The following is a 13,740-nucleotide window of genomic DNA, read 5'->3' as shown; positions in this document are numbered from 1 at the left end:
CTCATGCTACTGTAAAACTAGCTAGGTATTGAGGGTAGTAAAAATGATTGCATCAGAAAAACACATCTATCAAACTTGTCTAAATTATGGCAATCAATTAGTCCAAATTAAGAAGGACATGAAGAATCCGAAAATGTGAGTTACTGTAATGTATATTAGGCCTAGCCAAGTACAAACTTCACTATTTTTTGTTCACTGATGGGATGGGGGCGACACTGGCTGAGCCAGTATTTATTGCCTGACCCTAGTTGCTCTTGAGAAGGTGGTGGTGACAGCTTTTTGATCTGCTGCAATCCATGTAGGCCCAACAATGCCATTAAGGAGGGAATTCCAAGCTTTTGACCCAACATTACTTGTTGCCTAACTAGCATGAAATTTCTCGGATAGTTCAATTTCACTATGCAAACCACAAAGGATTAAATGATTGTTTGCTCTTTAACAGTATTATTTAACTTTACTCTCACACATGGACATAAAATATAGTTATTTCTCGCTGTCTTTTGACAAGTATTGCCACATTCTTAAATAGCAATTTTTTTTTTTAATTCCATGCTTTTGACAAAATAACATGACCCGTTTGTCTCTGTTTTAAGGCATGACAATAACATCAGGCTTAACATTCTGATCAGGAATGAGTGGTAAGGAATGTTTTGCTTCTTCAACCACACTATACATATGCAAGTAATTAATATTAAATGTTCCTAATTATATGGATAATGAGTAAATATCACTGCCCATTAGCTCTGCAACAAACAATACTATTTATGCTGGAATTGTTTTCCATTGTGAGCTTTTAATTTTCACATTTTTATTTTAATATTTTCCATGTTGAGTACATTAGGCATCTCCTCTCTAGGATAAAGTTAACAGGACCTGTTGGGGTTGTAAGCCAGAAGGTTCTATAAAGTAGCCAGCACTGAATCCATTCAGAACATGACAGTGTGATTTATAAATCACATGTCTATTTTACAAGAGATTTGACACGAAAGTCAAACTACAACAACTCAAGATTGAGAGTGAGGCATTGGCTACTTAAATATCAATTATCTGCTCTATTAAGATACTTAATAGCTGCAAAAAATAAGCAAGATTGTCTTCAGGTTTTCTTCCACCAGCAGGAGTAGGATAGAAACCCATATAAATAAGTCATCAGAGAGAAGATCCTGATGCAGAGTTGCACTGATAATTGTGAATTTACTTTATTATGAGCAGAGTTTTGACTAATCTTACAAAATCAGAGAAATTGCACCCTGGACTATATTGTGAAAATACAGATCACTAGATTGAATCAAATAAGGAAGGATGTTTGTCTCTCCTTAAGTATTTCTATCTAAAGGCTTCACAGTTCATTACTTAAAATGTGCATTTGTTTATTAAATGTTTAGGAGGTTTTCATCACACTCATCTTTCTGGAAGCCCATTTCATGTGTTAATTCTGTGATGATCTTTAACTGGAACTTAATTTCTTTGCAATGTCTATGAAATCTGTACTTTTTTCAAAGAATGATTTTGAAAATTACTTTCAAGAAGTGCGCATCAATCATAAAGGAATCAATTATAATTTCTGTGGATTATAAGTAATACTTGTCCATGTAACCTGGCAATTCTTGCTATGGAAGCAATGCCAAAAAGGAAGGAGGTTAAAAGTGGAGTCATGTTGTTCCCAGGCAGAAAAGAGAGCTGCAGACACACAAGAGATCTACAAGCAGAAGAACTATAAGGTGAAGGTGATCAGCACACAGATGCAGACACGAAAAAAAACATACTGAGACAGAAAGTGGAACACAGAATTTGCATGGAAAGGTGCAAAGCACTCTCAAAACAGAGGTCAAATTTTCTGTTAGCAGGACAAAAGAGACAGAAGCTCTTGGCCGTACTGTGTGAGCTGGCTAAAATGGTCCACAATCTGGAAAACTGTGTGAATAACTAGGTATTTTGGAAATGGCCAGAAGTGGCAAACTATGAACTGTGGTTTTATTTGTTCTGTGATTAAACAAAATCACTGGAAATCAATAGCATCAAGGCTGTCATCATACTAGGAGGAAAATACTCAGAGAGGTGTGGCTTTCTGACTTATCCAAGAAACACAAGTATGAAAGCTATGGTTAGGTGGGATTCCTGACTTTATGTTGCACGAATAAAGAATAGTATGTTATGCATCTGGGTAGCTATGTAGAGCCATATTTGTCCAGGGAGTGAGGCAAAGTTTGTGGTTACATAAGATATAATCTTTGTTTAGTATCCAATTAAGGTGAAATTTATTTTTTATATGAAGCGTTTTTTGCCTGATAATTCGTGTGCAAATTGTGTTGGTGCTGATCCATGTTGAAATATATGTTACAAAAGATGCTGAAATTTTTTGGGGTAATTTCTTCATCTGAGGGCCGTTTGGTAAATTTGATCATTTCTGTTTTCAGTTTCCGCACAGGATAGTAACAATTCAAATAAAACACCAGGCCATGTAAAAGGAAAATGAATGATCGACAAAATGACTAGAAGTGGAACCATATACTGAATGTCAATTCTGTGGAGGCACAATGAAACAGATGTTGATCTTTGTATTGTCCCTGCAGTTCAGTGAATTCATTAGATCTTATGGGTGAGGTTGGGATGCAGTGACGTGACTTTTGTTAGGTACAATTATAAAATATTTTTATTGGAAGGCATAGAATATATGTGAAGACTGAAATGATGCAATCTCCATTTTGTTGATGGTACATTTGCAGAGAACATCCATGCCAACACATCTCTGAATATTGCTTGGAGGTTGAGATTTATCCTGAGATAATTATAATGCCCAATTTTCTGAAAATTTGGTGTTAACATGGAGTACTGATTCTTATTGTCCAACAGCAATTTGAGGGTCCAAGAGATTGTCATTGAAAAAAGGGAGCAGTGAATTTCATTTTTTTTTTTCTGTCTTCTGCACTGGTGTGGAACATAGTTTTTTTTTAAAAAAGCTTTATTTTCTTACTTTCTTTTCCCTTTTGCAAATAGGCAGTGATATATTTTCTCAAATCCCTTGTGTTCTGTCCAATTAAATATGACCCACTGAAATTCTTTCAGGTTAAATCAAGACAGAGTTTATTCCTGCATTCAAAACCCAGGGAACTGATTAACAACACACACTCAGCTCACATGAATTAGAGAATCATGTAAGGCCATGACCATTGAAATTATTCCAGTTTGCTATGCTTAGTTTCTAGTGTTGTGGTGTTTCCCAATTTCTTTTACCTTTTTCAGGGTTTGAGACATTAAATTTGCAATCTTAAGCCAAACATAAACTGACACATCTATTTCCAACTTCTTTTCTGTTAATATTTCAACTGGCAAATACCCATTATTCAATACCACTGCTCTCTAACTGAGTAGACCTAATTCCCAATCTGCATTCTTATTCATCGGTGAGGTTGTGGTCTTCACCACCTTCTTTCCTTCTCCTTTTGACTGAGAATGGAGTGTGTACCTTATCATCTGGTTGATAACTGCCACAAAAGTGAACTTTTTGAATTCCTTGTGCACAAAATTGAGGTCCACTGTTCAATGTTAGGTCTTCTGGGAAACTGCGAATCATAATGATTGTTTTCAGTGCTCTGATCAATGAATTTGCTGTGGTTAAATGAAGTCTTTGAATAATAGTCAGGTCAAACTAAGTACATATTCCCTCTGAAATCAAACAAGCCCACTGTTAATCCTTGGCTTTTCTGGAAATCAATGACTCTCTAGGAACTTGATTGCTTATGGCATGCATTTGGCATGACAAAATGTAATTCCTTATTTCTTTCAAAATGTTTGGCCACCATATTGATTATCAAGTTTTTGCTCTGCCTTTTTGTGATGTCTTAATGAGTCCCATCATCTCAACTTTTATATAAACAATCTATTTTACACATCAATAAACCTTTGATGTTTATTATGGGTTGTTTTGTTCATTCTATCTTTTCAGCATTTGATCTGCTATGTTGTATTTTGACCAGCCTTGCAGACAGATTTGTCTGACTTTCTGCTCTCCTCCTCAGAGTTTTGAGCTGTACATATTGCTGACTTTTCTCTCAGTTACAGCTTGAATACTGACATAGAATAGATTTCCAAATCTTCTGCAGGAATTACATTTTCCTCCTCTGCCTGATCCACAGACGGTATTGAGAATGAATCAGCTATTACTTAGGCTTGTCTGGAGCATAAACTATCGTTTAGTCATACCTCATAGAGCCATAGAGTCATACAGCAAGGAAACAGATCCTTCAGTCCAACCAGTCCATGCTGAACATAATCCCAAACTAAACTAGTCCCACCTCCCTGTTCCTGGTCCGTATCCCTCCAAACCTTTCCTATTCATGTACTTATCGAAGTGTCTTTTAAATGTTATAATTGTGCCCACATTTACTACTTCCTCAGGAAGTTCATTCCATTTGTGAACCACCCTCTGTGTAAGCAATTTGCCCCTCTTTATTTTTAAATATCTGTCCTCTCACGTTAAAAATATACCCCCTAATCTTGAAATTCCCCCATCCTAGGGAAAAGACACCTACCATTAACCCTACCTATACTCCTCAAGATTTTGTAAACCTCTATAACATCACCTCTCAATCTCCTACTTGCCAGTGAAAGAAGAATCAGCCTATACAGCCTTTCTTTATAACTCAAACCTTCCATGCCCAGCAACAACCTGGTAAATCTCTTACAAAACCTCTCTAGCTTAATAATATCCTTCCTATAACTGGACAACCAGAACTGGACACTGTACTCCAGAAGAGGGCTCACTAATGTCCTGTACAACCTCAATATGACGTCCCAACTCCTATATTTGAAAACTGAGCAATGAAGGCAAGCGTGCTAAATGTCTTATTAACCACCCTGTCTCTATGTGATGCAAACTTCTGTGCTGAAAACTGAATCTTTGTATCCACAGTGACATATTTGCAAACTTCTTTGATTATAATAACATCACCGAAGTCTTTTGGTTCACCTCAACCTGGAAATTCAGCCTCATAGATGTATTCTGTGAACCTTTCATTTGCTCATGTAACTGGGAATACTTCCTTTTCTCTAGTTCCATACCTTTGTGCAGTTGCCACCAAAGTTCTCAACATGAAATACATAGATTTTCACATTTCATCAGTTTGCATGAGGTTAAGGTGTTATCTTAGTGTTATGAATGATGTGTCTGCAGTTACCATAGTAAATAAGCTTGGATTGTGATGAACGAAAACACCAGTAGAAGGTAATTTCTCTTTAATTTTCTGGAAATGTGCAGTCTATATCTGACTCCCGTATTATTTTCTCAAAAGCTCTCTTTTAGGGTGTGGCAGACTGGTGAAGTTAGGTTCAAAGTTTCCCAAATTATTTACAGTTTCATTTTAACTATTGATTTTCACTTATTCATAATTTAAGCACTTCAGTGTTGGAAATTCTCAAATGGCCCTTGTCTTCCCTAGATCACGATAACGCCTTGATCTTGAATTAGGCATCTTGGAAATTTGATTGTTGTTCGCAAGCTTTGAGATTTTTCTCATTTATTGTAAGGCATGCATTTTGTAGTGCCTTTAACATGTCCCTGGTCCTCTGCTCATGCTCCTTCTTCATTCATCATGCACAGGATATCATCCCTGCTTCCCTTCCAGAATTTTTGACACTCTATTTGTAAACTCTCTTATTTTGAAATTCAAAAAGGTAGTCTGTTGAAGCAATGCCACCTGAATTATGCAATAAGTAAGAAGATCAATTTTGAATCATGGTTTTTAGATCTCCACCAGAACCCATTGTTTACATATAGTTTTGTGAAGAACTTGTTTTTCGCCAATTTTGCCAACTATCATTGACTAACAGTTGTGTTGATTCTGTTTCTAGTAATATGACTCCACTTTTAATGACACTGTCTGAGATTTAACCTTTCCCATTCAGACATAAGGAATTTTGCTGCATACATATAAGAAGGTGGGCTCAGCACATTCTTGCAGAGTAATGTGATACTCCCACTTTAATTTGCCTAAGCCCATCAATAGCTTTGGAAATTCTTGTTGATAGACTGTCCAATTTTTATTCTGGAACACAAAAACATATAGAGAAAGAAGATAAACTTGGAGGGGAAACATGAAAATAACATCAGGATGGACAGTGAGATCTTCTTTAAATATATAAAAAGGAAGAGACAGGCCGAAGTGAACATAGGCCACTAAGGCTGGGGAAATGAAAATGGGGAATCGGGAAATGCCAGAGGAGTTGAATAGATACTTAACACCACATTTCACAGTAGAAAACAATAACATTCCAAAGTGACTCAATAACCTAGAGGCAAAAGGAAGGGAGGAAATAAATACAATATCTCAGGTGAAAAAGTTCTAGAGAAACTAATAAGGCTGAAGACCAAAAAGTCCCCTGGAACTGAAAGGATGCATTGTAATTGTTAAAGATATTTTAAAAAGTAGTTGAACTGATATTTGATGGACAGCAGAAATTTAATAAGAATTCTTGGATTCTGGAAAGTCCCAGAGGATTGGAACAGTGACATTGTAACACTATTATTTAAGAAAGGGGACAATAAATTAATGACTAAAGGCCAGTTTGCTTGACTTCATTTATTGGGAAAATGTTAGTGTCTATTGTAAAGGATGTAATAGCAGAGAATTTAGAAATATATAGTATGATCAAGGAGAGTCAGCATGCCTTCGTAAAGGGGAAATCATGCCTGACTGATTTTTGAGAATTCTTTGAGGTAACAAGCAGGATAGATAAAGGGGAAGTAATGGATGCAATACATTTGGATTATCAGAAGGCGTTTGATAAGATACCGCACATTATGTTACTTATAAGAATCCATGATGTTGGAGGTAGTAAATCGACATGGATAGAGGATTAGATTACTAATAGAAGGCAGAGAGATGCAAACTGGAACCATTGGAGTGCCACAGTGATCAGTGTTTGCAATTCTTTCCAAAATAAATTAATGACTTTGATGAGGTAAATATAGTATAGGCAAGTTTGTAGAAGGCATGTGGTGAGGATCACTCACAGAGTCTGCAGGGGGATATAGACAGCTGGGTGAGTCAGAAAAAAACTTGTCAAGTGGAACGTAATGTGGGAAAATGTGAGACTATGCATTTAGGCAGGAAGAGTGGAAGAGCTGAATATTATTTAAATGAGTAAGAACTGAGAATCCTCATGCATAAATCACAAAAAGCTGGCATATAAATTCAACACTTAATAGGGAAGGTAAATTGAATGTTAGTTTTACCACAAAGGGAATGGAGCATAAAAGTTGAGAGGTCTTGCTAAAATTATACAAGGCATTAATCAGCCCACCATTAGAATATTATGAATAGCTTTGGTCTACCTATCTAAGGAAAGACATGCTGGCATTGGAGACAGTCCAACAAAGGTTCACGAGGCTGATCCCAGTACATTCGGATTGTCTAATGGGGAGAGATTGAGTAGGTTGGGCCTAAACTCATTGGAGTTTGAAGAATGAGAGGTGACTTTATCGAAACCTATAAAATTCTTAGGGGACTAGACAGGTTAAATGCGGAAAGCTTGTTGTCTCTTGTGTGAGTGTCTAGGACCAAAGGGTATAATCTCAGAATAAGGGGTCACCCTTTTCAGAAAGAAGGGAGGAAGAATTTCTTCTCTCAGAGGGTAGTGACTTTGTGGAATTCTTTACCACAGACGGATGTGAAGATTGATTTATTAAGTAATTTCAATGCTGAGATGGAGAGATTTTTAGGCAATAAAGGAGTCAAGGGTTATGGAGAAAAGGCAGGAGAATGGAGTTGAGAACTATTAAATTATTTATGATCTTTTGAACGGTGGAGCACACTTAATAGGCTGAAGGGATGATATTTGCTCTTACGTTTTATGATTTTAAGGTCTTATGATATAATACTATATTCCACCCTCTCTCAGACACCTAGCCAAATATATGCATTTCTGTTTAATAATATAGTTTGGAATTCATGATGAAATGGGTATTGTCATCTACTACCATCCTCCCTGCACGCCCTCACCTCAAACTTAACAAAACTGAATAGCCGTTGCACGCTATTACTTTAAAATCATTCCAAAGGGCATAATTACAGGATGAATTCCCAAACACTCTGAATGAATGTCGAATTGGATAGCATCCAAGGTAATTTTATTGAAGACTCTGTTTAAAGCTGGAATTAAGGAATGAGATGGTAATTATAAACTGGGCTGTGAATCAGTGCAAAGAATCTGGCACACTTCATATGGATTAATTGAGTGAAACCAAGTCTTCCTGGATCCATCAATACATAGAAATATAGAAACTAGGAGCAGGAGTAGTTTCAAACTTGTTCTGCCATTCATTATAATCATGAAGAAATGAAAAAAATTCTCCTGATCTCAGTACTAAATAGTTTACTATGCATCTTTAGACTGTGAGCCCCGGTTCTGGACTCTCCACCATCAGGAACATTCTTCCTGCAATGACCTTGTCTAGTCCCGTTAAAGTTTTATAGGTTTCTGTGAGATGCCCCCTCCTTCTTCTAAACTTCAGCAACCATAATCCTCAGCATTTCAACTTCTCCTTAAACATCAGTCTTGCCATCTCAGGAATCAGTCTGGCAAACCTTCACTGCACTCCGTCTATAGAAAGAATATCCTTCTTCAGATAAGGAGACTAAAACGGCACATAATATACCAGGTGTGGTGTCGGAATGGCTCTATATAATTGTAGCAAGACTTCCTTATTTCTGTGCTCGAGTTCTCTCACAATGGAGGCCAACATATCATTTGAATACTTTACTGACTGCTGCATCTGCATGCTTACCTTCAGCGACCGGTATACAAGGACACTCAAGTCTCATTTCACATTTCCCCTCTTACTTTATAGTCATTCAGATAATAACCTGCCTTCTTGTTGTTGCTACCAAAGTGAATTAAATCACACTTATCCACATTATACTGCATCTGCCATGCATTAGCCTACTCACTCAGCTTGTCCAAATCACATTGAAGCGTCTTTGCATTCTCCTCACAGTTCATCCTCCCATCTAGCTTTACAGCATCTGCAACTTGGAGATATTATATTTAGTTCCTTCATCCAAATCATTAATATATATTGTGCATAGCTGGGATCCAAGCACTGATACTTGTCATATCTCAATAGTCTCTGTTGCCATTTGGAAAAAAGATACATTTATTACTACACTTTGTTTCTTGTCTGTCAACCAGTTCTCGATCCATGTCAGCATACTACCGCTAAACCCATTTGTTTTAATTTTACATACTAATTGGGACTTTGTTGAAAATCTTCTGAGAGTCCAACTAAGCCATATCCACTGGCTACCCTTCATCAACTCTTTATATCCTTTCATTATTCCAGTAGATGTATCAAGCATGATTTCCCTTCTGTAAACCCATGCTGACTCTGTCTGATCCCGTCGTTGTGTTCCAAGTACTCAGCTGTTAATTTTTTTTATAATGGACTCTGGGATTCTCCAGCAACTTTTGTTTTTGTTCCTGATTTACAGCATCCACAGTCCTTTCAGTTTTAATCTGGGATTCTCCCCATTTCTGACAAGAGGCTGACTGGTCAAAAATTCCTGTTTTTCTCTTACCTCCCTTTTTAAATAGAGGGTTTACATTACCTACACCTCAATCTATATGAATGGTTCTACAGTCTATAGAATCTTGGAAGATGACCCCCAAAACATTCACTATTTCTAGGGCTGCTTTCTTAAATGTAGCATGTAGTTGATCAGGGACTGATTTCAATCCCAACAGTTTCCCCAACGTCATCCCCCTACTAATGCTATTTTCCTTCAGTACATCCCTCTCAGTAAACCCTGTGTTCCCCAACATTTTTATAACATTATTTGTGTCCTCCTTTGAGAACACAGAACCAAAGTATGCATTTAGATGGTCAGTATTTTTTAAATTCCCCACATAACTTCCCCAGTTTCTGACTGTAAGCGACATACGTTTGTCTTTCCCAATCTTTTTCTTTTCATATACCTAGAGAAACTTTTACAGTCTGTTTTTATGCTCTGTGCAAGCTTTTTCGTGCACTCTATTTTACCTTTCTTAGTAAATCCCTTTGCTGAATTTACATATAGTGGGAGTTAGGATATTTGTAAGTTAATTGTGTCTTTCATTTCTGCTTCCAAGCTCACTATTGCATCAGGGAAGACACGCAGGTCAGTAATGTCCCATATTATGAATGGGTTCACAAATTTGCAAATAACCACAGAGTTCCTCTAAAGTCTGAATCACATTGTCGGGGTAAACAAATCTAAAAAGCAGTTAAAAGTCAAAAGGATCAACGGATGTGACATGTTATGATACCTTATTTTTCTGGTCAAAATTTGCACGTTATGCAAGAGGAGGTGGTAATAATGGGAATTAGAATCTATAGCGTCTTTGCAACATTACTGCACAATTGAAAGATTTGTGTTGCTGAAGTGACTAGCGTGGGAAACAGCCCAACCAAACCAGGAATTTTTTTTCAGTCTGTAAATAAAATATAAATTCAGTAAATGTAGGTTTTGATCCTCACTTCTGTTCTTGTATGGAGAATGCTTTGACCTTTATGACCTCAGAATTTGAAAATTCAAGGCAGTTTGGTGATAACATATTTATCCTGGGCACTAATTTCTTTTTTTACTTTATCTCAATTCCTTAACATTTCTCCCATTATAATATTTTCATACATATAGATTTTAAAGGCATTAATAGTCACATGATTGTTCGTCCTTACAGAAGGAGATCAGTTATCTCATCAGACCTATGCTGATTTTAGAAAATGTTTAGTTATAGATCCTTGCTTTTTATCTTTAATTCAGCAACTTTCTCATTCTCAAATACCGGCCCAAGGCTCTTTTAAACTTAATCATGTAAACAGAATCTCATTTTTTTCAGATAAAGATCCATATTCTGAAAATGCCTCAACAAAAAAAGATTATTCTCCTTATCACCACTCTGGAGTTTGTATGCCAATGATCTTGTACCAATAATCTTGGTTATTGACCAACTCCAACTATTTTTTCCAACTTTGCATTGCTGAAGTCTGTTATCCCTGGGAACATCCTGGTAAATCTCTGCTGTACCTTATCTGAGTCTTTGTTAGCTGCAAAATGTCATGCCGTCCATATATGAAGAAGCAGCGCTGTTTCCACTCATTTTACTAAGCTATCCATTTCATCCTGAAGCTTATAACTATCCATAGCATTATTTACTGTTCTCTGAAGTTTTGTATAATCTACAAACTTCCTAATGTGCTATCTGCATTGAATTTATAAAACATGGAAAAGATTAATGCACCCAAAGCTGATCCTTGGGAAAAAAAGGTCCCCAAACCACCTTCCAGTCTGTAAAACATCATTAGACACCGTTTGCTGCCGGTCACTGAGCCACATTTGTATCCAGATCATTACATATTCCTGAATTCATGGCCTTCAATCTTCTGAATAAGCCTCCTGTAGGGTTCTTTGTAAATTACCCTCCAAAGCTCCATGAATACAGCTTCTCATACATTACCTTGATTACTGTAACTTTCTCCATGACACAATCAAAATATTCAATCTAGTTCGTCAAGAACAATTTACCTTTCAAACGTTCATGGTAGCTACCCTTGATTAGCCATTGCACTTTCAAATCAAAGTTTACTTTGATCTTGGTAATAATTTCCAATAACTCTCCCATTCACCAGTCCTCCAGTATCCTGGCACTACCCCTATAGGCAGAGTGCATTGGAAGATTGTGACCAATTTTCTTGCTGTTTAACAACTAGGATGCATTTCGTTTGTACCAGGTGATTCACCAACTTTCAGTAATGCTAAACTTAACACAGGTTTTTTTGCCTGTTGCAATCCTATCCATTACTATTCTCTTCTATTCGATTGCAACCTTCAACTGGTTCTTTTGTGAAATCAGATGCAAGATACTTATTTATTTTTTAAAAAAATTCACTCTTGGGCAGCTCTGGCTGGCCAGCATTTATTGCCTGTCCCTAGCTGCCCTTGAGAACGTGGTGGTGAGCTGCCTTCTTGAACCACTGTAGTCCACATGCTGTAGGTTGACCACAATGCCATTAGGGAGGTAATTCCAGGATTTTGATACTAGGAAGATACTAGGAAGTGAAGGGACCTGGATTAATAATAAATAAGTGCTTATTTTTTGATTCCTTTTTGTCTGGACGATTGGCTGAAACTGGATTGTGAGTGCACAGCAAATGCTTGAACCTGTTAGATCCTAAAATATCAACCAAGGCCCTATGTGGAAGCCAGGGCACCCCAAATTATCCATTAAAAAATGTACCTCGACTGGTAGAAACTTCAGTTCCACACTCACCCTCAAACCCAGAAGTAAGCCCCTTGTTATGTAATGGTGACCCCTGTGGTAGTAGGGTAATGAGACATTATTGAACTGTTATTGCTCAATATGCAATAGACAAACCAAACAAAAATCTACCTTTTTTTCCATTTGTTTGTGAATCCTATGAAACAATTCAATAAAGTAAGCCTACCTTTGAATATTTGGAATAGATTACAAAGTATAAAATCCAGTTCTTAGATATTGGTAGTTGAGCAGTTACGCTTGCAAATTCATATCCTACTATTGTAGAACTGAATGTAAATTAATCTGAGAGCTTGGAGGATGTTTATTAAATAAATTACTATGGAATCTTCAGATATTTGTACATCTCAGCACACTCCCTAATGTCCTACATGGAGAGATCTGTCAACCCTCCCATTTTTAGGACACATGCTCCACCAGGTAGGCTATTAGAATAGCCTTTGCATCCTGTGTACGACCAGGACCCTGATTTGCAAGTATTACGAAGTTTGTGCCTTAGACAGGTGAGATGTCTCAATGGCCCAAAATATTAGCTTTAGTTCTGTTTGATTTGTTACACGTTTGGTGACACAATCAGTCTGCTCTACCTGTTCAAAAAATCCACCTGCAACATGTTCTTGGCCTGTCTACTCTTGTGCGGATTAAAACGCTAATTCTCCCAATTTTCAGTTAGTGGAGCAGCCCTTCAAGGGTTTCAGAATCAATTATTTTGTGATAGGTCTGGCAGTTAATTCAGTTCTTTTTTTTTGTTTTTTAATTCACAGGATGTTGGCATCACTGGTGATGCCAAGACTTCTGGTCCATCGTTAATTTCACTTGAGAAGTGGCGGTGATGCATTTTCTTGAGGTGTTGTCATCCATGGCAGGCAGATAGACCAACAGTATGGTTATGAAGAGAATTTCAGGATTTTAGCTGATGAATGGTGGACGAATGATAATATAGTTCAAGGTCAGGATGGTGTGAGATTTACAGGGAACAGTGGTGGTGTTCACATGCATTTGCTGGCCTCATCCTTCTAGATGGGGGCGGGTATGGATATTATATATTTTGGAGGTGCAGTTGATGGAATGATTTTGTAGATTTTTGGAGATGAAGCACACTGCTGCCGCTGGGTATCGGTGGTGGATTGGGTGATTTTTGAAAATGTTCGATGGGCTGCCAGTCAAGTGTTGCACTTATCCAGAAAAATGGTGAATATTCCATCATACTCCTGATTGGTAAATTGCAGATTTTGGCAGGCTTTGAAGATCAGGAGGTAGGTTATTTGCTATAGTATGCGAAGCCTCTAACCTGCTCTTGTAATCACAGTATTTATTCCTGGATGGTCCATTTTAGTTTTCTGTTGATGGTAACCCTTAAGATGTTGATTCTGAGGGATTCAGGGGTATGAATGTCATTGAGTAACAAGAAGAGATGGTTAGGTTATC

The 13,740-nt window shown here is 37.2% G+C and overlaps 1 protein-coding gene across 2 annotated transcripts in view; it reads right to left on the bottom strand.

The window, feature by feature from the left end:
• Window positions 1-13,740, bottom strand: part of LOC109927365 (aldehyde dehydrogenase 1A1-like) — a 97,089-nt gene that overhangs the window by 80,779 nt on the left and 2,570 nt on the right. Inside the window, exon 1 of one of the 2 annotated variants that reach the window (XM_048595142.1) lies at window positions 8,949-8,965. The exons of the other annotated variant lie outside the window; for it this stretch is intronic. The gene's annotated coding sequence lies outside the window, so the exon portion shown is untranslated. Of the gene's footprint in view, window positions 1-8,948; window positions 8,966-13,740 lie in introns of those variants that run through there. 2 annotated transcript variants of the gene reach the window in all.

This window comes from Rhincodon typus, chromosome 3 (assembly GCF_021869965.1).
Source record: "Rhincodon typus isolate 14 chromosome 3, sRhiTyp1.1, whole genome shotgun sequence".
NCBI classification, from domain to species: domain Eukaryota; kingdom Metazoa; phylum Chordata; class Chondrichthyes; order Orectolobiformes; family Rhincodontidae; genus Rhincodon; species Rhincodon typus.
Note: the sequence above shows the minus strand (reverse complement) of the source record. Positions and strands in the feature narration are given on the sequence as shown.